The 27,426-nt window shown below is 39.0% G+C and overlaps 1 protein-coding gene and 1 pseudogene across 2 annotated transcripts in view; one reads left to right on the top strand and one right to left on the bottom strand.

Annotated features, from left to right (window-relative positions):
* The window catches only part of PLCL1 (phospholipase C like 1 (inactive)), a 934,919-nt gene that overhangs the window by 117,607 nt on the left and 789,886 nt on the right, over nt 1-27,426 (top strand). The gene's annotated exons all lie outside the window — the stretch shown is intronic.
* Nucleotides 2,165-2,874, bottom strand: LOC115852609 (RNA-binding protein 3 pseudogene; annotated as a pseudogene).

The raw sequence follows: 27,426 nt of genomic DNA, 5'->3' as shown, positions 1-27,426 counted from the left end.
GCCTCTGTACTTGCTGAACCTGAGCCTATTCTCTTTATCTTGCAAAGGGAGAGCAGGAAGTGTTCTGGTTATCAGTTGCTGCAAAACAAACCACCCAAATTTGGGGCTTAAAATGACATTTTACGACTATTTCTCACATTTTTGTGGGTTGACTTGGGTCATCTGGTTGTTCTCAGTTGGGGTCTCTCATGTGGTTGCAGTTAGCATCTGGAGCAGGAGTCATCTGAAGGCTCAGCTGGGCTGGATGTCATGATGGCATTCTTATTTATTTATTTATCTATGGCTGCGTTGGGTCTTCATTGCTGCACGCGGGTTTTCTCTAGCTGTGGCGAGCAGGGGCTACTCTTCGTTGCGGTGCACAGGCTTCTCATCATGGTGGCTTCTCTTGTTGTGGAGCACGGCCTCTAGGTGCACATACTTCAGTTGTGGCATGCAGGCTCAGTAGTTGTGGCTTGTGGGCTCTAGAGTGCAGGCTCAATAGTTGTGGCACACAGGCTTTGTTGCTCTGCGGCATGTGGGATCTTCCTGGACTAGGGATTGAACCTGTGTCCCCTGCATTGGCAGGTGGATTCTTAACCACTGCATTGTGATGACTCTCTCTGGTTGGGCAATAGATGCTGGCGGTTTGCTGAGACTTCCCTTAGGATTGTACTGTAGGGCCTACTCATCGCTTCTTCATGTGGCTTGTCCTTCTCACATAGAGCAACTGGGATCTAAGAGTAATTGTTCAAAGAGGTCTTGGTGGACCCTACTGGGCTTCTTATGGCCTAGCCTCTGAAGTCTCATAATATCTTAGTCACATTCTATTGGTTAAGAAGTCACTAAGGCTAGTACAGATACAGGGATAGAATGGCAAAGAATTTGTGGTCATCTTTAATCTACCACAGCTTACTGTTAGAGTGGTGTTAAAAACTAGCACCAAACTTAGATGTTCTCTATGTTGCAGTCAGAACTGAACCAAAAAGGGAATGACTTTCTCACTATGTAAATCAATGTTATTTAATTCCATCTCCATTCATCTCCTAAACTCATCTTGGTGCTGGCAGTGAGCACCTCCTTACTGTATTCACCCTCTTCTGTGTCTCTTGCCTTTGATATTTCAAGTATTAATTTGGCTGGTATGTTCTCACATTCTCATTCAGAGGGTTACCTTCTGCCTTTTGCTAATGGTAGTATACAAAGAAGAAAGATAGAAAGCCCAGAGAAGCATTGTAATAAACAGAATTAGCTTTTTCAAGGCAAATAGCCAGGTATTATATAAGTCAACTTAGAAGGCATCTTTACAAAAATTCTGGAGATATAGCTACACTGGTTTCCAGATTTAGCAACTTCTCTGGCTCATTAGGAAGGACTATTTGGGAAGAGGGATTCTTAGTAGACATCTTTCTTCATGGGTCAGACTTCTGATTCAAATGTGTGGGTGAGATTTTAACATTTTTCCCAGGAGTTAAATGGTGTGGTTCCATTCCTAAGATGAAATAATTTGAGCATCAATATATGTGTGCATTATGGAAAATTTTAAGATTATGCAGTTTTGGGGAATAATCCAAACAGATACTTATACTTAGCATTAGTGAATTTATGGCAAGTGCATGTGAAAATTGATAAACAAATAGGGTGTAGTATTTTTTTTTCTCTTTTAGGAAAAGCACAAAGAAAGACCTATTTTTTTTGTTTTGAAAAATGCACAAACTATTAAACTTAAATTTGAAAACAAAGGTCATTGTTTTTGAAATTTGACGGTATGAAATTTTTTTGTTTTTTTTTTTGTTTTCATCTTTTTAACCAACTCGGTGAAAGACATCCTAAACGCTACATGAAACACAACAGAATATTTTTTTCTTCCAGTATTAAAAAAAAAAAAGACACACAAATATTTTTAAGAAACTTCTATATAATCAAGGCAGAGATCTGGAGTAAAAAACACCTCTAAGTAATCATGTTCTTCATTTCTTATAGTTACAGTCAGAAATTGCTTCCTAATCATAATTAAACATTGTGTACCGGTGTTTAAAATGTTCCTAGATGCACATTATTCAAAAAAATCAGTCTGGCCAAACATTTTTTGCCAGAACCAACATTCCTGAGAGCCTGAACTAAAAAACTGGTAAAAAAAGGAAAAGATATCCAGACTCCACAAATGTCTCAGAATTTGTCTTTAAATGGGAGAAAAATTTAAAAAACACACATGGAACTTTCTGAAAGGTCTTTAACAAGCTACCTTGGGAGCTCTACTCAAAAAAAGAAGTTGATGTAATTAAAACAGATGTTTCAGTGCAGTTCCAAAAATCTTTATAAATACAGCTATTTGGAGGGATGGTCCTGGATCAGAAGAAGTTTTATTCCTTGTGTATCTACATTAGGTGTGCATGACTCATCTCAGTTGTCATAATTATCCCTGTAATTTCCTCCTGAGTAGCGGTCATAACCACCCTGGCTTCTGCCACCATAGTCTCTGGACCTTCCATATTCATATCCATATCCTCCAGGTCGGCTGTCATACCTGCCACTTCCATAGCCCTGGTCCCCACCACCTCTAGAGTAGCTGCGACCATGCCCATAGGCCCCAAAGGCACCCCCTCTTGTTCTCCGGGCCAACTTGCCCGTGTGTTCTACACGGATCTGACGACCGTCCAGAGACTCTCCATTCATGGCTCTCATGGCATCTGAGGCATGCTCTGGATTGGTGAAGGTGATGAAGCCAAAACCCCGGGATCGCTGAGTGTCCTGGTCCTTGACGACAACCACCTCAGAAATAGGTCCCAAGCTGCTGAAGTGGTCTTCCAGAGCCTGCTCATCAGTGTTGAAGTTGAGCCCTCCCACGCAGAGCTTCCCTTCTTCAGAGGACATGGTGGTAAATTCAAGTCCTGGAAATTAAGTAAAAGGCCGAAGAGACAGCTACCGCCAAGAAACCGAGAGACTGGCTATGAAATATTTTTGAATTGGTGTATTGCTTTATATTTGCATCTAGTTATCATGTGCATATATTTCAAATAAAGGTATGCAGTTTCAGAACATTCCTTTCATACAAGTGTCAGTGCTTCCTTTAACCTTGCTCAAAACATTGTGTTGTGGATAAACATGCAGGGTGATATAATAGTTCTTCATTTTGGACAAGCAGTTTCTTCTAATTTACATTATCACTCAATATAAATGGCTTAACTGTCAAGGTTAAATCTCCTTGGCTCTGTACTCAGTGACATTAAGCAAGCAAATGTTGTTTATTTGGTAGTAAGTCCTAACTGTGAAGAGCTATTAGGAGCTTCCAGGCAGTTAGTTATACAAAAATTCTTTCTTGACCCCATTAGATTTTTAAAGAAGCAAGATAGGTACTAGCTAATGCTTGAAATATATCTTAGATAAATATTTGAGATGTTTGTGAATGGAATCCATGCTAACATTATTGTCACTGGCACAGTTTTTAGCTCTGAAGTTTTCTGAAATGGATTATTTTTTGAAAGTGCTGTTAAACATGGTTAGGGACCTGTCTGTCTCTGTCTCTCTGTCTCTCTCTCTTTTAAATTACACTGGATCCCACAATTTAAAAAGTTCTTATGAGAACAGTATGATGAAATGTTAATGATGGAAATATATATTTGAACTTTCTTTTTTTGTGGGTATTAAATCACTAATGGGTCACTCTACTGATGAGTTTCCCTACTTTTGCTTAATTTCAAGATTAAATTCAGTCAAACATATTTATTAAGAGTTGTTAATAACTTAGATGCTACAATAGTAAATGAAATAATAGGATCTCAATTATGTACACATCTGGGCATAACAATGTAAAAATAAATATACCTAGAAAAATATCTGAAGAAAATATACTAGCATGTCAATAATCACTGTCTTAATATGTTTGCATGATATTTTTCCCTTTGGTAATTTTTTCTTTATACCTTTCTTTCATTTTAACTTTCTAAAATGAGAACGTTTTAGCATAGGCATATGTCAAATAACTGAATGAAATCCTGTCATTGCTAATGTTTATGCTTCAGCTGGGTTGTTAGTTTTTAAATTATGTTCATAAATAAATGATTAAAGAAAAGGTATCTAGGCCAGCCATTTTCTAGCTTCATTTGTGCCATAGTGACATTTGTTATACACATCTCGCCCCTATTAGTTTTATACATTTATATTAGTAGTCTTATAAACACTCCAGGTGGAAACAGCTCTGCCTTCTAGGTGATGAGGCAGTATGTGCCTCTACCTATGAATGAAGCTGCTTCCCCTCTTTCACTCTTTGTTCAGTGGCCAAGCAGTCTCCCATTCTTCACTTGGAAGTGACTGCAGCTCTTATTAGCAGACCAGCAGCCTGGCCCATTTCTCTGACTCAAAGTGACTCACTGGGATCCTCAGCAAAATTCCTTTCCCTTGTCTTTTCAGCTTTCAGGAGCCTCAGAAGGTTAGGTAGAAGGGATGTGAGTGATTAAAGGATATTTTATAGGAATAATTGAAAGCTGTGTATTTTATATATTTTGACCTAGGTTAGAAGACAGGAATGCTATGCATTCAGATTCTGGGCAGATGTGAATTCTCACGAATAACCATGAAAAAGATAAAAACAGTGCTAGGTAACCAGCAAAGTGAGTGATACAGAAGACTTTGTACTTCTGCCTCTTCTATCTTTGTTTCTCATTCTTCGACTTGTATGATCCCTTATCCTTTCTCTATCAGTGTGAGGTTGTAGAATAATGGAAAAAAAGAGAAAACAATATACTTAATACCAATCCATTTATTTAATCAAATTTGTTGCCTAAAATTGTCCTATTGCATTTATTTTCTCCTGTAATGCACACATGTGTCACTGAGTGAGAGAAGAGGAAGCCATTCCCATGGGGTGAATCTTCATGGAAGAGTGTGCAGTAATTTGTGCAAATGACTACTAGTCATAAGACTTCTGGATTAAGGAAAAAGCCATTACAACTGCTGTGTATAAGTGAACAATCGAAAAGTAATTAATGTGGTTTGAAATGGACTATGTGCCATCTTTTAACCTGATCGTACTTTTATAAGAGAAGATAGTGATCTTTTAGCATATAATACTTACCATATATCTCAACCTCCCATTTTAAAGAGGTGCTTTTGAAAATATCAGTTAAGGAGAATCTCCAATTACTATATTGCTTCAAGAAAACATACTATTTTGGTCGTTAGAAACACGACTCCATCAGATCTGCTCTTCACAAAATAGAATACATGCAAATGATGTGACTGAACTCAACCTCAGATGTTTTGCAGTTGAATTATTTGGTGCAGTATCTTGAGAGAAAGATGTTTGGGTTATTTCATATTTGATGACTTTGAATATGTGAAAATTAAGGGGTTAAAAATAAAATGCAATAACTGGATATTTATTTTTCTTCTTAATAGTTTATTGCATAAAGAGACCTCATTTTTCTACTGTGCCTTATTCTTTGATACTATTCATTTCCTTGTAAGTTTAGGAAAAGTGATGTATGTTCTTAAATCTCCAGTTTATTGATTTGTATCAAACCTCTGCTTTTATCAGTGGTCAGGCCTGCTGAGCTACAAAGTATGAACAGTGAAAGGGACTTTGTAATCCAGTAGGTCATCTGCCTCCAGAATTTTCAGAGAACCATTTTGCAACTGCTAGGACAAATCTGGAGGGGGCATGTGTGCAGTTTTATTAATTGCATTTGTAATTCACAGAAGTTCTTACATAAGGAGAAAGATGGACAAAGTGTTTTTTTTTTTAAAGTTTTTCTTTCTGTCTGGAAAGGGTGTATTTGGTTTATTGTATCTTCTATTATCTCCTTTTCTATAAAAATGTTTTAGTGAATGATGTAGAAGTTATTCTTTATGATACTCATGCTTCATTCTGTATCAAATCTCTGAGTGATCAGGGCTTGTGCACAGCAGAGTTGTGAGGGACAGGTTGGCTGGAGGATGGCAGGGAAGGTAAGTGAGGGGTTTGGGCCAAGTCACATTCTATGTTCACTGTCTTAAACTTCTCACGGGTAAATTCCAGCTGGAGTGAAAATAAGGGCCACCTTGACAGGGAAAGGAAAGTGGGAGGTGTCTCAGAAGGGAAGACGTAACCTACGCAGTGTCTATTGCCAGCAGCCAAGCCCGGGATCGCTTTGTCCCTATAAAAGTGTTTAAATCAGGCTGATGGAAGTCATTTTCATTACACACTTTCCTGTTGCCTCACCCACCTCAGAGCAGTGGTCTGGAATTGGTGCTGTAATTTATACTACTCTGAGGATATTTCATTTTTTTTTAAAAGAGGATAAAGTCATTGAACTGGACTAGAATCACATGCAACTCAGCTATTGCTGTAACGGCAAATTATATGGCTGATCTTTAAGTTACTAATTTCTTCATCCAAATTCTGCCCATTCTTTTCTCTTCCATGCAGAAGTTACCAGTACCTTTACACAAGTGGACTTGATGGGGTTTCTGCCTTCCTATCTAGAGACGGCTTTTCTGAGAATGATTTCAGGGACATTAGGATGGACCCTGTGCCCTTCTTCAAACAATCTACCAACCCACGGACCAATCAATCCTTTTACCATGGGACAGAGCCCTTATTCCCAGGTTTAAATTCAGTGTAAAGTATAGAGGACTATGATAAAACTCTTTCTTGAATGTTTTTATTACTACAAGATCAGTTGAACATGAAAGGCGAAATGGAGAGGGTAAAGGTGTTTTGGGAGGTTACTAAACTGGAGGGCTGTGGTCATTCTACACACTATATATGTGTATTCCCGGTTTTGTTTAGGTTGGACCATCAAATATTCTTCATGGATCAGCATCGGGCTATTTTAGAAGAAATTCTCTTGAGTGGTGAATGAGTAAGACATGGTGTCACTAAAAGACCCAAAGAATGATCAGTTTCTCTGTTTTAGGCTTTGGTGGTCCTTCCCACAGTTTTTCTGTTTGGCCATTGCTACTAATATTGCAGAGCCCTCTGCAACTTGGTTATCCGTTCCACAGTCACCGTCTGACATGAGATGGGGCTAGTTTCTGTGCTGATCCTGTGGAAGGAGGTTGTGTTGGGAACTTGGGTTTTTTCTTCAGCTTGTGATGGCTGAGGAATTGCCATCCTAAAACACCTCTTTACTGCACTGGAAACAGTTATTTCCCATTTCCACAGACTTGTGCTTTCTTGAGAACTCAAGATCGTGTGTGTGTGTGTGTGTGTGTGTGTGTGTGTGTGTGTGTGTATAGAAAGATGATTTCAATTTCGTTTAATTCAAGAGCCATTCCTTAGTCATCTACTATTAGTAAGACACTCTGCAGGTGTTGGAGGGGTTCAAGGTGAGGCAAGGACTGTGGCCTCGAGTTACCATTAAAGTCAGTGGGGACTTGGGGTTCAGAATGGAGAAGAAATAGAAGACAGCGTTTTAAGCATTACACTGTAAGTGCTGAAAGGAAAGGGAGATCACATCTAATAGGGAAGACATCCAGATTTGGTCAGGTCTGCTGGTTTGGGCCTTGTTTTCTCCTCTTTTGGTGAGGCTTAGGGTCAATCTATAAAAAGTAAGAAACTAATAAAGGAAATATTTTAAAGTACCTGCTCCTAGAAACAAAGCATGTGTGAGAGGAGCAGTTACTGGCTCTCTGCTTTTCTAAAGGCTTGCCCTTGATGTAAGGCTATGGAAAGAGAACTTGTAAAAATTTCAACGAGTGGGGTGGGCACCATTTCTTAGCCGATTCTTACTTATTCAGGAGCTCATTATCTAGTTGGAGAATTATCTAAGTTGCCCTCTTTTTCTCCTCCTTTTCTTTCTGCCTCTTGTCTGATATTTGTGTCATTTCTATATATTAATTCCTTCATAGCAGGTAGAAAGGAAATGAAAAAGATTAATCGCAAATCTAGAAAGACTGGTTGAGGAAAAGGCTGTGATATTTGGACACAATGAGAGTAGTAGTTGGTAAATTGGCTATTTATTCTGGTTCATCATCATCATTATGGATAATGACTGTGGAAGTCAATGGCACTGGGCCTGTTGAGTGACTTAAGATCAAGGTGTATCCTGGACAAGAGTGGGAGGAAAGTTCTTTATTTTATATATTGTCCTGAACTATGGCCTACATTATATAATGATTTTTTGAAGTCCTTATGCTTTTCTTCTTCTTCTTTTTTTTTTTTGATACAGTATTTAAATTTCTGAGCCTAAAATAGACTTCCTGGAAAAGGAAGCTAGGTTAGAAATGGTTATAGCTGCAGAGATACACGCTGTGAGATGCTTCCAGAAATCTGTAAGGCAGATAGATATAAGCGCATTTTGGCTTGATACACTTGACTCTAATGCACCTCATCCAATTAGAATTTATGGCAACTGTCATTCAATATTAGCATCTATAGTTAAAAAATGAGTACTTTAAAATGAATGTGTTTATGGTCCCTTCTCTTATCTCAGGAAACATGTTGGTTTGCCAGCAAGTGTTTTTTTCTTTTGTTAGGATCCTTTCTAGGTTGTAAATGGATAGGAAGGGATTTCTTTCTTCAGCTCCTTTAAAAGTAGTATGAGCAAGGGATAATATGATAAAGTGCCTAATGTATCCCCAAACCGACTTTCACTGAGTTTATGGAAGTTTATAAACGTGCTGTAGTGAGGGAGTGTTCATTAGAGACGAGAAGGAGATTACTGTTCATACCTTTGACTTTGTGAAGGCAGCATATCCACATTCACAATGCCTTCCCCATAACCATAGCAATCAAGTCAGGATGTTTCTCTCTCTTTTTTCTCTCATATTGAAAAGCATTATTAGAATGTTTAATACTATTTGGATGAGTATATTCACGTAAGAGAGGCATAAGTTTGAATTCTGACCTCTGGATAAAATTTTCTAAGGTCCATTTCTCTCTTTGTCTCACCTCTCTCAGCAGCTACTTCTACCGATTACATGTGGTCCCAAGTACCCATGATGTTCTCTGCCATACTGGCTTCTCAATATTGTAGAGATTGTTTGGACAAAGACATTTTAGAAATAAATGTTAGACATAGAATTTTGAAAACAAACACAAACTACACACAGTTACAATGAAAGGTTAAATAGAAATCAATCAGATGTTTGATATAAGGATTAAAGAACTTGAATTCATTAATCCCAAAGAGAAAGGCTGAGGGGAAGGTCAAAGGAATTATGAGTTTTCCATGTAGAGGAATGACTGACTTAGGACTCCATCCTGTTCTCTAACCATTTAAGATGGTATCTGGCACCTGGGCTTACTCTACGCTTTGTAGTTGGGATGGGTCAGGCAATGATCCCACGGCTGGTGATGAATAGAGAAGTTACTCCCAAATTACCTTTGGAACAGACTTGTTTAAATTTCAGATTTTCACCTTCGACTCTGATATGACAGCTCCAAGTCTGTGTCTCACAGACATCTCAAGTTTTACATGGTTAAATTTCTTGATCTTCCCCTAGAAATATGCTTCTCTTCTAGTCTTCATGAGTAAATAAATGCCTGTGTCTTCTTAGGACCTTGGGATCCATCTTTGACACATCTCTCTACATTCAGTGCATCATCAATCTGTGTTGATTGTACTTCCAAGTGTACCTTTGCTGCATCAACTTCCCGAGTCCACCTTCACTGCCACTGTGTTAGTCCAAGCCACAAACTTCTACACCTGGATGTCCGCAGTTTTACCTTCTAATTGATCTCATAACCTCCACATTTTCCTTTCTTCAAGCTCTTTTCCATACAATGGTTAGACTATGGAACAAGCTATGCTGCTGTAATCTAGTATCCCTGAAATAATGTGTTTCAGACAAGAAAGACATTTAATTCTCTCTCAAGTAATATCTAAGCTAGGCAAGTGTCTTCAGCTGCTTGGCCTATTCTAATATCCTCAAAACATGATTTCTATTTTGGGCCCTAAACTCCACTTGTTACTCTCTTCCACCAGTGAGTAGAGGGTTAAGGGCCTGGTGAACACATACCCAGTCCTTAAAGAGGACTGCCTAGAAGCTTGGAGAGTTTATATAACTTCCTGAAGGTTACATAGCTATTTGGTAGTAGAGCTGATTGGATCTGAGGTTTGTGTGACTCAAAAGCCCACGAGACCACTTGTAGGGGGAAAGAAAGAAAACATATAGCTGTTGCACTCCAAATTAACATTGAACCTATTAAAATCCATATTTTGCAATAATTATGTAAAATTTTCAATTATGTAGAGATAAAAATGGCATTATTAAGAGTGAAAAGATAGAGAAATAGAAATAAGAACGTTTGAAAACTATATTTGTGAATGATATGAAACAAATATATCACTATCATAAGAAAAAATAATACCTTCCACTGATGGGGGTGGGAATGGAGGCGAGACAGCACTAATGGCACCCTTTTTTTGTGGGAATTCTTCACTAGGTGGAGCAAAATACTCAATAAAATGAAAAACAATTTTCTATCCAACTTCTCGGTTATATCCATTTAAGCTTTCTTTTTTATTATTCAAACAGAAAGTCACAAAAATTATAATCATCCTCATCAGTTCACTCAGTCCCATGTAATTAACTTTTTTTTCCATCTTGATCTTTTGTTAGCATTTTTATGAATTCATCAGTTTTCCATTAGAGCTCTGAAAATGCTTATTCATTCAGTTCAGCAGTATAGTCAGTTACCAGAAACCTGTACTTGTCAGTCTTTTCCATGAATTCCTTGAAGATGAAACCCTTTTATAGGAACATTTTTGCAAAAGCATCAGAGTACACCTAGAACTGTCTGTAAATGACAAAAGACTTAAAAATGACCACGGTTAAAGACTTTTTTTTTTTTTTTTTTTTGCGGTACGCGGGCCTCTCTCTGCTGTGGCCTCTCCCGCTGCGGAGCACAAGCTCCGGACGCGCAGGCCCAGCGGCCATGGCTCACGGGCCCAGCCTCTCCGCGGCATGTGGGATCCTCCCGGACCGGGGCACAAACCCATGTCCCCTGCATCGGCAGGCGGACTCTCAACCACTGCGCCACCAGGGAAGCCCACGGTTAAAGATTTGATGAAAGTTCATAATAATGCAATTGACAAGGAAATTTAGTTATTTCTGAGATAATACATTTTAAAGTAATAACTAGAATTATGACTTATAACATTATACCAGAACATATAAGATTTTTAGAAATTTCATGTAATGTCTGAAATATTTATATTAACATATTTCCATACAAATAACCCAAAGAAGGTTTAGTATTAGTTGTTTTTTTGGTTTGTTTTTTTTTTATACTGCAGGTTCTTATTAGTCATCAATTTTATACACATCAGTGTATACATGTCAATCCCAATCGCCCAATTCAGCACACCACCATCCCCACCCCACCCCGGTTTTCCCCCCTTGGTGTCCATACATTTGTTCTCTACATCTGTGTCTCAACTTCTGCCCTGCAAACTGGTTCATCTGTACCATTTTTCTAGGTTCCACATACATGTGTTAATATACGATATTTGTTTTTCTCTTTCTGACTTACTTCACTCTGTATGACAGTCTCTAGATTCATCCACGTCTCAACAAATGACTCAATTTCATTCCTTTTTATGGCTGAGTAATATTCATTTAATAGCTTCAGTAGGGAGATGTTACACAGTGTAACTAGCTGCTCTCAAGTTAACATAAAGTAGAAAACAGGTGAAATCAGACTTCAGGATACCTAAAGCAGTGGCTCTTAATCCTGGACACACGTTGAAATCACCTGAGGTGCATTTAAAGCTTCCTGATCCCAGCTGAAGCCATGTCCATGAAATCAGAATTCTGGGAATAAGACCTGCACTCGTTTGCTAGGGCTGCCATAACAGAGTACCACAGTCTGGGTGACTCGTGATCATTTATTTATTTACTATGATTTATTTTCTCACCACTCTGAAGGCTGGAAGTCCGAGATCAAGGTGTCTGCAGCATTGGTTTCTTCTGAGGCCTCTCTTCTTGGCTTGTGGATGGTGGTTCTTTGCTCCCTGTTGTTCCACATGGTCTTTCCTCTGTACCTGTTTGTGTCCTAATCTCCCCTTCTTGTAAGCACTCCTATTCTTATAAGGATTGGGGCCCATCCTAATAACTTCACTTGACCTCCTTCGAGAACCCATTGTCAAGTACAGTCACATTCTGAGGTACTAGACGTAGGACTTAAACATATGAATATGGTGGGGGTTTGGGGGGCAACTTAGCCACAACAGGACCAAAGGATCGATGTTTTTAACCTCCACCCTCAAGAGATATAACATGCACCCGAATGTGAGTCAGTGCCCTGCTTAGGATTCTCAAACCTGGCTGCATTAGAATCACCAGGCAAGCTTAAGAAAAAGGAGAAAACACCAATGCTTAGGCATCACCCTCAGAAGTTTGATTTCATGTATGTAGAAGGCAGTATTGTTAGTTTCCAAAGGCTCCCAGATGATTTAAATGTGTACCCAGGTTTGATCATTGCTGTCCTAAGATATGTTTAACTGTATAAACGAAAGCATATTTCTTACCTTTCTCTCAGTTTTTTCTTTGAAAATTTGTTAAGAAATACAGCTTCTTTCTATGAAAGATGTATATGTAACAAAGAACAATTCAGGTCTAAAAAAAGAGCTATATACTTCTAAGGTGGTATAGTTTCAAACTATGGGTTTTGATATTATTTTGCATGTGACTTACAGTCTTTTTTTTCTCTGCTTAATGGAGGTAAATCAAAGGAACTAGGGCATATCACTCAGAAAGTAAATGAAGTGAAGCAACTGACATTAAAATGATTAACTAAAATGTCATAACTTTTAGTGAAATTTCTTGATGAAAGAAATGATGTTTTTCAGCTCTCAGAAGGAAGCTAGAAAAAAAAAAAGGAGGCTAGATTTTCCTTTCCAGATGATATAAATATATGATAGAAACTCATTGATTTAATCAGGCCAATTTCTGTGTTTTGAAGTAAAGCAACTTATCTGGCATTTTTCATTAAGGCTGTATGACAGCTGGCTGCTTCCTAGAATGCAGTACTGTGACAGAGATTATTTTATAAAGCCGTGGATCAGCTGCCCTTGTAATTTGCTTAAATTAATTATATGTATTTCTTCACTCTCTGGGCTTAAAAAAGGCTGCACTTGGTTGAGGAAACAGTACTATTGTTTCATTTACAAAAGACCATTTCTACTGTGCTATGTTACACACGGACACACTGTCTTTCCCATTGTGCCTTAATACTATTTTTGGTTTCATTTTTTTCAGAAAGTTATTTTTAAATAGTATGATTTCATTTTGACTGAATTATGTAGCTTTAATCAGGCAATTTGGAAGGGGTATTCAACATCAGAAAAAGCATCATTTAAACTATAAAAGTATACAGTTCCAGGAGAGTAGTTAATTTTTATTTGTCCTTTCTCTCTGTTGATTTCTGACACAGAGACCTGATGATGTGAGCTTTTATCTTAAAACAAAACTATGATTACATCTCTGCAGTAAGTAATCACTTTCTAAAGTTGTGTGGTACCCATATCTTGCTGAAAGCTCTACAGGAATTCAAAGGGCTGAGATTAAACTGGACTTAAATATACCAGTACATTTAGATATTTTATTTTAAAACACTTAAGAATTCAGCCCTAAGAAGTTCACTAGCAAAGTACCCAAAGGCAAAACCAAATCATATGTTTTCCTTTTATTCAAACTAATGACTGACCTGGGACACAAGTGCCCACATGGACTGAGGTAATGATTTTCTTAGTGACAGGAGCTGCTTTTGGTTAAAAACGGATTGAATGGAAAAGAATGAGAAATGAGGTTTTTTGTTTTGATTTTAGTCATTTTTTTTACCACGGAACCAGAGGTGAGGTTTGGTCACAACTCAATGCCGCTGTAATTCCCAGTTACTGTGTGGATCATAAGCTCTCATAATTCTCCTTTCTCTGTTTCTTCCATTGTTGTGAGAAAATAACAAAACCTCATAGATATGCCTCATGGCAAAGTTTTACATTTTGCCCCTACGAGTGCCTTTAATACTGTTTGGAATTCTTTTATTCGTACCTTGGGGATCCCTATCCAGTGGCTTCCAGATTTAGCTACTCATAGAGATCTCCTGGGGACCCTGTTAAAAATTGATCCCCCCGTTTCATCCTGGACCTGTTGAATGCTCCTGAGGATGGGGCTGGGGAGTCTTTCTGTCTGACTGCCTCCCTGGATCATTCTTGGTGAGATCAGCCTTTCTCTGGTCCAGGGAATGGTCTTTGGGGACTCCTGGTGGTTCAGTCTAAGAGAATGACTGTTCTTAATTCCTTCCACTCCTGTAAATTCGCATTCCTAATTTCCCCCTAAGGAGATGACTGGGCCTTTCCTTCACTTGAAAACTAAGGCCAGCCAGGAAATAACCCTCATATTCCCTCTGCTTACCTCAGAAACATGTTTCTAGATATCATCTTTCTTTGAATTTCATAGGGAAGGGCTTCCTGGTTGAAAGTAAACTCCTCCATTTTTGCTTCTCAATTCATCCATTTCCATCTTTAGTTTCCCTTCACACCACCATCTAACCTTTAACCTTTTTAAAAAAATTTAATTGCATCGTTTCCCTTTGCCTTTGAACAATCCAGATTTCCCCTGTCTGGAAAATTCTTTCTCCGATGACCCTTGCTACCACTGAAGTAGTTGAATTTCTCAGTCTTTTCCCCGTCAAACTTCCAAAAAGAATGATTTATTTCTTCCTTACCACTAAGTTTTTCAGTTCTTGTTCTTACCACTCTAAACCACCCGCCTCAGTAATTTCCTCTAATTATGAAATCAGTTTTCTTTTCTAGCAGTTAGATCAGTGTTTCAAAGCAGAAAATAAAACTGTGAAGAGAACTATGAAAAGAAAAGGTTTTTCTTCTTCATCTTCTTTAGAAAATGAAATCAGAAATACACAAAGGATGAATGAGTTATCTATTGTGAACATCTGATGAGTAAGTATGGTGGCCCCAGTAAAGGTTCTGGCATCCCCCAAAAGATAAGGTCAGAAGATAAATCTGTCCTGGTTTATCCTTGGCCTGGGTTCATCACAGGTTCTCTTGTTTAATGGCCCATAACTAAGACTTTGATAATCGTACTTGGTGATGAATACTCACATATTTTATTGCAAGATGTTTTAACCAGATCTTTCTTGATTTGGAAAAAAATTTTCTGTTGCTACAATGTGGGAATCCCTTTATTATTAGAATATCAGAATAATTTCCACATTCTCTGGGGTTGCCTATAACTTACAAACTATTTTATTTTTCTCTGTATCTAAACTAAGTAAATCAAAACAATTATGATGAAAGTATTTCATGAAAATGATTAAGTCAAATACTTCTGTAAAGCAGACTTAAAACCCCCCAATATTCTTTTCTTCTCCTACTGCCTTGTTCCACTTACTAGACGAACCACTTCAATGTTTTTACCTATTTGTTCTAGTATTTACTTCCTTACTTGAAAAGAATATGCTTCTTGATTAATCAGTTTAATTCCTGTTAGGGTATATTAGGATCTTTACTCACTTATACCTCCTCTTCCTTTAAGTTCAAAATCCCATCATGAACAGATAATTTCTAAGCATGCCCTGATCTGAAATGAGTATACTACAAAGCTGCACTGAATCATTTGGTCTATGTAGCAAAGTCAAAAATTTTACTTCTTCCCTATATAATTTATTATGTTTAAATGTTTGGTTAATCTTTTCCCAATATCTTATTATGTCTATGTGAGTGCTTTCCACAGCTGAGTAATCCACAGTGTGACTGCATTTCTTATTTTTGTTGTCATTTTTACCTGGAATAAATAATTGCCTCATTTTTTTCCCTTTGTTTAATTTTCTTTGAATGCTATTTCTTCCAACATCCTATAACAGTTCTGTAAAATATCTCTCGCTACAGTGTTCCACGTGCTCAAGCAGTCAGATAATTTACCACTTCCTTTTTTTTTTTTTTTTTTTTTTTGCGGTACGTGGGCCTCTCACTCTTGTGGCCTCTCCCGTTGCGGAGCATAGGCTCCGGACGCGCAGGCTCAGCGGCCATGGCTCACGGGCCCAGCCGCTCCGCGGCATGTGGAGTCCTCCTGGACCGGGGCACGAACCCATGTCCCCTGCATCGGCAGGCGGACTCTCAACCACTGCACCACCAGGGAAGCCTCTACCAGTTCCTTTTCTATTCCTGCTTCTTGGAGCCTCTGTCTGCTGCTCCAGTAGGCACTGTCTTCACTAGGCCTGAGGCACAGCTGTTACTCTGGCAGTGCCATTGCCTCTCTCCTGTATTTCCTAAATCCACATCCTCTTCTTTCTTGGTTTTTTCCTTTGTTTTGGTGGGACATATCCTATAGTGGCTTCTTGAGAAAGGTGCTTGGGAAAAGAATTTTTACTCTTTGCATGTCTTACTGGACTAATTCACTGTAGGATGATCAGACATGTTAGCTAGATTTTTCATTGAGACCCACCACCCCTCCCCCCTCCCCGAAAGTATCACTATTTATAAATCTTTTCTCTTGGGCAGTTTAGTTTCTCCAGAGAATGCTCAGTGTCCTGCCAGGGGAACGCAGTCTGAAGGTAGATGTTCTCGAGTTGAACAAAACACAGATTTTCATATATTATCCCTGTTTTCAGCACCGTACCTTTCACTTGACCTCTTTTGTGACTTCTGTGCCCCAATCTGAAACCCCCATGGTTCACTTTCTCTGGAGAGTAAACCTCAGATTTCTAGTGGGTGGTAAAGATTAAGACTTGGGAGCTATGGTGTGCTGATAAATGTTTAACAACTAGCTCTCTGAAAAAATCAGAACAAACCAAAATTCTGATTTGTAGAATTTGCCAGTTCCTGTAGTGTAAATATTCCCACTATGGTTGATTTCAAGCTACCAGTGTGAGGCCATTGCAGAGTTGGCTCTTGCAAGCCAGGAAAAACCAGCTGCAGCCCAATGATCGAGAGCCTAAATATGCCTTCATTTTTAGCAACTGCCCTTACTTTCATCTTCACAGTACCCAGTGTCTCCACTTCCTAAGCATGTACAGAGGCAAATTGGTTTGCTGCTTGTAGTCATTGGCTTGACTTTTCTCCACTCTGCTAAAATGTTTCCTGCATCTGCTTTCCATCTTCAAATGTTAGATTATAGTTACGTCATTTCATTGAAGTTGGAGTTTGTGTTTCCTGTCAACTTTGTGGCTTTAGAATTTTGAGAGAAGAAGGGAGTGAAACTGCCTTTACTTTGCCATCATCAAACTGAAAATTCTATTCATTTTTCTAAATAAAAGCTAGAGTTATGGGACTTCCCTGGTGGCGCAGTTGTTAAGAATCCACCTGCCAATGCAGGGGACACGGGTTTGAGCCCTGGTCTGGGAAGATCCCACATGCTGCGGAGCAACTAAGCCCGTGTGCCACAACTACTGAGTCTGTGTTCTAGAGCCCACAAGCCACAACTACTGAAGCCCCCGTGCCTAAAGCTTGTGCTCCGCAACAAGAGAAGCCACCTCAAGGAGAAGCCTGCGTACCGCAACGAAGGATAGCCCCTGCTCGCTGCAACTAGAGAAAGCCCGTGTGCAGCAACAAAGACCCAACTCAGCCAAAATAAATAAATAAAAACTTAAAAACTAAAAAAGAACTAGATTATAAAATGACACCTGTTGAATATCATATATCATATGTGGAATCTAAAAAGATGATACACATGAACTTATTTACAAAACAGAAATAGACTCACAGACATAGAAAATGAACTTATGGTTACCATAGGGGAAGGGAGGGGGAGGGATAAATTAGGAGTTTGAGATTAACAGATACTACACTACTATATGTAAAATAGATAAACAAGAAGGACCTACTGTATAGCACAGGGAACTATATTCAATATCTTGTGATAACCTATAATGCAAAAGAATCTGAAAAAGAAAAAAAATATATTAAAATGACACCTGTCATTGTTAATAGTATTAATATTTTAAATAATCTTATCTACATCTTTAAAAGTCTAACTTATAGTATAAGATGCTGAGAAATAATTTTTGACTTTGCTACACCAAATTATTCAGTGCAGCTGTGTCATATTAATATTTCAGATCTGGTCATTTTTGGAAATTATAGCAGTTCATGGTGGGATTTTGAACTGAAAAGATGTGAAAGAATGTGGGTTAGTTGAGAAAGATGTCAAAATTTGAGTTACCTTATGTTGGACCCTCATAGGTGCTTTATCAGATATTGCAGTCAAAGGCATTATTGAGTTCTGAGGTAGGTTTTGTTTTGGTGGGGGTGGGAGGAAGTTGGGTGAGGGTGGGTATAGGGACATGTTTATTCAATTTTCAAATTAGAAATACAGAATTAGAATACAAAACGTCCTAATAAAATGTGCACACCTTTTAGATGTTAATAGCACAAACACCCTGTTGCTCTTTCTATTTTGTGGTCAACAATGATCTTTGAGACAAGATAGCATAGTTGTTAAGCCACAGGATCCTCTTTGCTTCTGTCCCAGAATGCGACTCTGCCAGTTGCTAGTCATCAGTCCTTGAGCAAGTTTCTTTATCTCCTGGTGCCTCTGTCTTCTCATCTATAAAATTAAGATAGAATAGAAACTCCTCATAGGCTTGCTTTGAGGATTAAATGAGTTAATCTGTTAGCACTTCTAGTGTGTGAAGCATAAGTGCTCAATAAACAGTAGTTATTATTATTGTTACTCTTGTTGTCATAGTGATCACCAAATTGGTATTGGTTCATACCTGTCTACTTTTCTTATTAAGATGTACATTAACATACATTAATGTCGCATATGAACACACTTTTTTGGGGCTGTGTTGTTGTGTGTGTTCCATAGCTATTTTGTAGCTTCATCACCCTTCTGATAATTCAATTTAACAGACAGAAATTGAGTGTCAACCATGTATATAATTTTTCTATGCTAAATGCCGAGTTACAGAGTTTCCCAAATGGATTTGTTATTTGGAAAAAAATAATATTAGAAACTTTCCTCAACCTTCACACCAAAATGAACTCCAGATGGATCAAAGATTTAAACCAAAAAAAGAAAGAAAGAAAGAAAGAGCCATAGAAGTACTGGTAGGAGATATGGGTGAATATTTTAATGTATTTGGAGTAGAGGAAGCTTTCCTATTTATTGACATAAAAATAAGAAACCTTAAAGTAAAAGATTGGCACATTTGACTAAATAAAATTTTAAGTTTTGACTTGGGGGAGGAATCAAAACAAAGTCAAGAGTGAAACACAAACTGGGAAAAATATTGACAGCACATATGAAAGATGAATAAACTTAATTGTCAGTCAATTGGAAAATGGCAAACAGCCTAAAAGAAAACTATAGGAACAGGCTATTCACAGAAAAAAAAAAAAGTTACAAATGGTATGTATAGAATTGCAAAGGTCCTTACTATAATTTAAAGAAACTTAAATGAAATAAAAGATTTTTTCATTTATTGGGAAAAGTGGTATGGGTGGAGGGTGGGAAGAGACCCATGTGAACACATAACCACTGTTTTCAGAGTCAAGGGAGAATAGCCTTTGGGGGTAGGATTATCTTGGCCTCTGACCTGAGTACCAAGCTGCCTCTCTATCTCTGCTTTCAAGATACCCTCTTGAATGCCCTTCCTCTGTATTTTGTTTCCTTGGGAAAATGCCTTGGCAGGTACTTGAAATGTAATGAGGACTTCGAGCTCTGCATTAATCACAGGTAGCAGTTACCTCACATTCATGTGAACTAAGCATGTTCAACATTAAAAAAGGCTCCCTTCTGAAAGAACCAGAGTTGGCTGGTGCATGGCCATTCTGTTGGATTTTGATGTTGTTTTCTGAGAACTTCTCCTGTAGATTCCCGTGCACATCTTCTTTCCTCTCTAGTGGAAAATAAAACAAGACAGAATAAACCCTTAGGGCTTCTGGGGGAGAAAGAGACTACATTGGTTTGTTTGTAGGTTCATTTATTCAATAAATATTTATTGAATACTTATTGTGTGTCAGATACTATTGTAATCATAGAACATATAGGAGTGAACACAAGTTTCCATGGAGCTTGTATTTTGGGGGTAGGGACAGTCAATTAAAAAATTAAACAAGAATTTCAGATGACTCATAGGAAGAAGATAAAATCAGGTAATAAAGAGTAGAGGGAAAATTGATTTGAGGAGGAGCTTCAAGATGGCGGAAGAGTAAGACGCGGAGATCGCCTTCCTCCCCACAGATACATCAGAAATATATCTACACGTGGAACAGCTCCTACAGAACACCTACTGAACGCTGGCAGAAGACCTCAGACCTCCCCAAAGGCAAAAAACCCCCACGTATCTGGGTAGGGAAAAGAAAAAACAGAGACAAAAGTATAGGAACCGGATCTGCACCAGTGGGAGGGAGCTGTGAAGGAGGAAAGGCTTCCACACACTAGAGGCCCCTTCGCGGGCGGAGACTGCGGGTGGCGCAGGGGGGAAGCTTAGGGGCCGCGGAGGAGAGCACAGCAACAGAGGTGCGGAGGGCAAATCAGAGAGATTCCCGCACAGAGGATCAGGGCCAACCGGCACTCACCAGCCCGAGAGGCTGGTCTGCTCACACCCGCTGGGGCGGGCGGGGCTGGGAGCTGAGGCTCGGGCTTCGGTTGGATGCAGGGAGAGGAATGGGGTTGGCGGCGTGAACACAGCCTTCAGGGGGTTAGTGCATCACGGCTAGCCGGGAGGGAGTCCGGGAAAAAGTCTGGAGCTGTCGAAGAGGCAAGAGACTTTTTCTTGCCTCTTTGTTTCCTGGTGCGCGAGGAGAGGGGATTCAGAGCGCCGATTAAAGGAGCTCCAGAGACGGGCGCGAGCCGCGCCTAACAGCGCGGATCCCAGAGACGGGCATGAGATGCCAAGGCTGCTGCTGCTGCCACCAAGAAGCCTGTGTGCGAGCACAGGTCACTATCCACACCTCCCCTCCCGGGAGCCTGTGCAGCCCGCCACTGCCAGGGCCCCGTGATCCAGGGACAACTTCCCCGGGAGAACGCACGGAGCGCCTCAGGCTGGTGCAACGTCACGCCGACCTCTGCCGCTGCAGGCTCGCCCCTCACTCCGTACCCCTCCCACCCCCGGCCTGAGTGAGCCAAAGTCCCTGAAGCAACTGCTCCTTTAACCCCGTCCTGTCTGAGCGAAGAACAGACGCCCTCAGGCGACCTACACACAGAGGCGGGTCCAAATCCAAAGCTGAACCCCGGGAGCTGTGCGAACAAAGAAGAGAAATGGAAATTTCTCCCAGCAGCCTCAGGAGCAGCCGATTAAATCTCCACAATCACCGTGATGTACCCTGCATCTGTGGAATACCTGAAGAGACAGCGAATCATCCCAAATTGAGGAAGTGGACTTTGGGAGCAACAATATATATATATTTTTTTCCCTTTTTCTCTTTTTGTGAGTGCGTATGTGTATGCTTCTGTGTGTGATTTTGTCTGTATAGCTTTGCTTTTACCATTTGTCCTAGGGTTCTGTCTGTCTGGTTTTTTCTTTCTTTTTTTTAGTATAGTTTTTAGTGCTTGTTATCATTGGTGGATTAGTTTTTTGGTATGGTTGCTCTCTTCTTTCTTTCTTCTTTATTACTTTTTAATTTTTTAATAATTATTTTTTATTTTAATAACTTTCTTTTCTTTTCTTTTTTTCTTTCTTTCTTTCTTTTTTCTCCCTTTTATTCTGAGCCGTGTGGATGACAGGCGCTTGGTGCTCCAGCCAGGCATCAGGGCTGTGCCTCTGAGGTGGGAGAGGCAAGTTCAGGACATTGGTCCACCAGAGACCTCCCAGCTCCATGTAATATCAAATGGCAAAAATCTCCCAGAGATCTCCATCTCAACACCAAAGCCCGGCTCAACTCAACGACCAGCAAGCTACAGTGCTGGACACCCTATGCCAAACAACTAGCAAGACAGGAACACAACCCCACCCATTAGCAGAGAGGCTGCCTAAAATCATAATAAGGTCACAGACACCCCAAAACACACCACCAGATGTGGACCTGCCCACCAGAAAGACGAGATCCAGCCTCATCCGGGACTGGATGAACACAGGCACTAGTCCCCTCAACGAGGAAGCCAACACAACCCACAGACGAACCTTAGCCACTGGGGGCAGACACAAAAAACAACGGGAACTATGAACCTGCAGCCTGCAGGAGACCCCAAACACAGTAAGTTAAGCAAAATGAGAAGACAAAGAAACACACAGCAGATGAAGGAGAAAGGTAATAACCCACCAGACCTAACAAATGAAGAGGAAATAGGCAGTCTACTTGAAAAAGAATTCAGAATAATGATAGTAAAGATGATCCAAAATCTTGGAAATAGAATGGAGAAAATACAAGAAACTTTAACAAGGACCTAGAAGAACTAAAGAGCAAACAAACAATGATGAACAACACAATAAATGAAATTTAAAATTCTCTAGAAGGGATGAATAGCAGAATAACTGAGGCAGAAGACCAGATAAGTAACCTGGAAGATAAAATAGTGGAAATAATTACTGCAGAGCAGAATAAAGAAAAAAGAATGAAAAGAATTGAGGACAGTCTCAGAGACTTCTGGGACAACATTAAATGCACTAACATTCAAATTATAGGGGTCCCAGAAGAAGAATAGACAAAGAAAGGGACTGAGAAAATATTTGAAAAGATTATAGTTGAAAACTTCCCTAATTTGGGAAAGGAAATAGTTAATCAAGTCCAGGAAGTGCAGAGAGTCCCATACAGGATAAATCCAAGGAGACACACACCAAGACATATATTAATCAAACTATCAAAAATTAAATACAAAGAAAAAATATTAAAAGCAGCAAGGGAAAAGTAGTAAATAACATACAAGGAAATCCCCATAAGGTTAACAGCTGATCTTTTAGCAGAAACTCTGCAAGCCAGAAGGGAATTGCAGGACATATTTAAAGTGATGAAAGGGAAAAAACAACAACCAAGATTACTCTACCCAGCAAGGATCTCATTCAGATTTGATGGAGAAATTAAAACCTTTACAGACAAGCAAAAGCTAAGAGAATTCAGCACCACCAAACCAGCTTTACAACAAATACTAAAGGACCTTCTCCAGGCAGGAAACACAAGAGAAAGAAAAGACCTACAATAACAAACACAAAACAATGAAGAAAATGGTAATTGGAACATACAAATTGATAATTCCCTTAAATATAAATGGATTAAATGCTCCAACCAAAAGACATAGACTGGATGAATAGATACAAAAACAAAATATGTACATATGTTGTGTACAAGAGACCCACTTCACACCTAGGGACACATACAGACTGAAAGTGAGGAGGTGGAAAAAGATATTCCATGCAAATGGAAATCAGAAGAAAGCTGGAGTAGCAATTCTCATATCAGACAAAGTAGACTTTAAAATAGAGACTATTAGAAGAGACAAAGAAGGACACTACATAATGATCAAGGGATCAATCCAAGAAGAACATATAACAATTGTAAATATTTATGCACCCAACATAGGAGCACCTCAATACATAAAGCAAATACAGCCATAAAAGGGGAAATTGACAGTAACACAATCGTAGTAGGGGACTTTAACACCCCACTTTCACCACTGGACAGATCATCCAAATGAAAATAAGGAAACACAGGCTTTAAATGTTACAGTAAACAAGGTGGACTTAATTGATATTTGTAGGACATTCCATCCAAAAACAACAGAATACACTTTCTTCTCAAGTGCTCATGAAACAGTCTCAAGGATAGATCATATCTTGGGTCACAAATCAAGCCTTGGTAAATTTAAGAAAATTGAAATCATATCAAGTATCTCTTCTGACCACAATGCTATGAGACTAGATATCAATTACTGGAAAAAAAACTGTAAAAAATACAAACACATGGAGGCTAAAAAATACACTACTTAATAACCAAGAGATCACTGAAGAAATTAAAGAGGACATCAAAAAATACCTAGAAACAAATGACAATGAAAACATGATGACCCAAAACCTATGGGATGCAGCAAAAGCAGTTCTAAAAAGGAAGTTTATTGCACAACAATCCTACCTTAAGAAACAAGAAACGTCGCAAATAATCTAACCTTGAACCTAAAGCAATTAGAGAAAGAAAAACAAAAAAACCCCAAAGTTAGCAGAAGGAAAGAAATCATAAAGATCAGATCAGAAATAAATGAAAAAGAAATGAAGGAAACGATAGCAAATATCAATAAAACTAAAAGCTGGTTCTTTGATAAGATAAACAAAATTGATAAACCATTAGCCAGACTCATCAAGAAAAAAAGGGAGAAGACTCAAATCAATACAATTAGAAATGAAAAAGGAGAAGTAACAACTGACACTGCAGAAATACAAAGGATCATGAGAGATTACTACAAGCAACTATATGCCATAAAATGGACAACGTGTAAGAAATGGACAAATTCTTAGAACAGCACAACCTTCTGAGACTGAACCAGGAAGAAATAGAAAATATAAACAGACCAATCACAAGCACTGAAATTGCAACTGTGATTAAAAATCTGCCAACAAACAATAGCCCAGGACCATATGGCTTCACAGCCAAATTCTGTCAAACATTTAGAGAAGAGCTAACAGCTATCCTCCTCAAACTCTTCCAAAATATAGCAGAGGGAGGAACACTCCCAAAGTCATTCTACCAGGCCACCGTCACCCTGATACAAAAACTAGAAGATGTTACAAAGAAAGAAAACTACAGGCCAATATCACTGATGAACATAGATGGAAAAATCCTCAACAAAATACTAGCAAACAAAATCCAACAGCACATTAAAAAGGATCATACACGATGATCAAGTGGGGCTTATCCCAGGAATTCAAAGATTCTTCAATATATGCAAATCAATCAATGTGATACACCATATTAACAACTTGCAGGTGAAAAACCATATGATCATCTCAATAGATACAGAGAAAGCTTTCAACAAAATTCAACACCCCTTTATGGTAAAAACCCTCCAGAAAGTAGGCATAGAGGGAACTTACCTCAACATAATAAAGGCCATATATGACAAACGCACAACCAACATCGTCCTCAGTGGTTAAAAATGAAACTGTTTCCACTAAGATCAGGAACAAGACAAGGTTGCCCACTCTCACCACTATTATTCAACATAGTTTTGGAAGTTTTAGCCACAGCAATCAGAGAAGAAAAAGAAGTAAAAGGAATCTAAATCAGAAAAGAAGAAGTAAAACTGTCACTGCAGATGACTTGATACTATACGTAGAGAATCGTAAAGACTCTACCAGAAAACTACTAGAGCTAATCAAAGAATTTGGTAAAGTAGCAGGAAACAAAATTAATGCACAGAAATCTCTGGCATTCCTATACACTAATGATGAAAAATCTGAAAGTGAAATTAAGAAAACACTCCCATTTACCATTGCAACAAAAAGAATAAAATACCTAAGGATAAACCTACCTAAGGAGACAAAAGACCTGTATGCAGAAAATTATAAGACACTGATGAAAGAAATTTAAGATGATACAAATAGATGGAGAGATATACGATGTTCTTGGATTGGAAGAATCAACATTGTGAAAATGACTCTACTACCCAAAGCAATCTACAGATTCAATGCAATCCCTATCAAACTACCACTGGCAGTTTTCACAGAACTAGAACCAAAAATTTCACAATTTGTATGGAAACACAAGAGACGCCGAATAGCCAAAGCAATCTTGAGAAAGAAACACCGAGCTGGAGGAATCAAGCTCCCTGTCTATACTACACACTATACTACAAAGCTACAGTAATGAGGACAGTATGGTACTGACACAAAAACAGAAATATAGATCAATAGAACAGGATAGAAAGCCCAGAGATAAACCCACACACATATGTTCACCTTATCTTTGATAAGGGAGGCAAGAATATACAATGGAGAAAAGACAGCCTTTTCAATAAGTGGTGCTGGGAAAACTGGACAGCTACATGTAAAAGAATGAAATTAGAACACTCCTTAATACCATACATAAAAATAAAGTCAAAATGGATTAAAGACCTAAATGGAAGGCCAGACACTATAAAACTCTTAGAGGAAAACATAGGCAGAACATTCTATGAAATAAATCACAGCAAGATCCTTTTTGACCCACCTCCTAGAGAAATGAAAATAAAAACAAAAAGAAACAAATGGGACCTAATGAAACTTAAAAGCTTTTGCACAGCAAAGGAAACCACAAACAAGATGAAAAGACAACTCTCAGTATGGGAGAAAATATTTGCAAATGAAGCAACTGACAAAGGATTAATCTCCAGAATTTACAAGCAGCTTATGCAGCTCAATATGAAAAGAACAAACAACCCAATCAAAAAATGGGCAGGAGGACTTCCCTGGTGGCGCAGTGGTTGAGAGTCCGCCTGCCAATGCAGGGGACACTGGTTCGTGCCCCAGTTCGGGAAGATCCCACATGCCGCAGAGTGGCTGGGCCCGTGAGCCACGGACACTGAGCCTGCACGTCCGGAGCCTGTGCTCCACAACGGGACAGGCCACAACAGTGACAGGCCCGCGTACTGCAAAAAAAAACAACAACAAACAAACAAACAAAAAAAAACGGGCAGAAGACCTAAATAGACATTTCTCCAAAGAAGATTTACAGATTGCCAACAAACACATGAAAGAATGCTCAACATCATTAATCATTAGAGAAATGCAAATCAAAACTACAATGAGATATCATCTCAGAGCGGTCAGAATGGCCATCATCAAAAAATCTACAAACAATAAATGCTGGAGAGGGTGTGTAGAAAAGGGAACCCTCTTGCACCATTGGTGGGAATGTAAATTGATAGAGCGACTATGGAGAACAGTATGGAGGCTCCTTAAAAAAGTAAAAATAGAACTACCATATGGCCCAGCAATCCCACTACTGGGCATATACTCTGAGAAAACCATAATTCAAAAAGAGTCATGTACCACAATGTTCAATGCAGTTCTATTTCCAATAGCCAGGACATGGAAGCCACCAAAGTGTCCATCGACAGATGAATTGATAAAGAAGATGTGGCACATATATACAATGGAATACTACTCAGCCATAAAAAGAAACGAAATTGAGTTATTTGTAGTGCGGTGGTTGGACCTAGTGTCTGTCATACAGAGTGAAGTAAGTCAGAAAGAGAGAAACAAATACCGTATGCTAACACATATATATGGAATCTAAAAAAACAAACAAACATAAAGGACATGAAGCACCAGGGGCAAGATGGGAATAAAGGCGCAGACCTACTAGAGAATGGACTTGAGGACATGGGGAGGGGGAAGGGTAAGCTGGGACAAAGTGAGAGAGTGGCATGGACATATACACACTACCATACGTAAAATAGATAGCTAGTGGGAAGCAGCCACATAGCATGGGGAGATCAGCTCAGTACTTTGTGACCACCTAGAGGGGTGGGATAGGGATGGTGGGAGGGAGGGAGATGCAAGAGGGAAGATATATGTATATGTATAACTGATTCACTTTGTTATAAAGCAGAAACTAACACACCATTGTAAAGCAATTATACTCCAATACAGAT

This window comes from Globicephala melas, chromosome 7 (genome assembly GCF_963455315.2).
Source record: "Globicephala melas chromosome 7, mGloMel1.2, whole genome shotgun sequence".
Taxonomy (NCBI): domain Eukaryota; kingdom Metazoa; phylum Chordata; class Mammalia; order Artiodactyla; family Delphinidae; genus Globicephala; species Globicephala melas.
The sequence above is the reverse complement of the archived record's forward strand: the minus strand, read 5'-3'. Positions and strand labels throughout refer to the sequence as shown.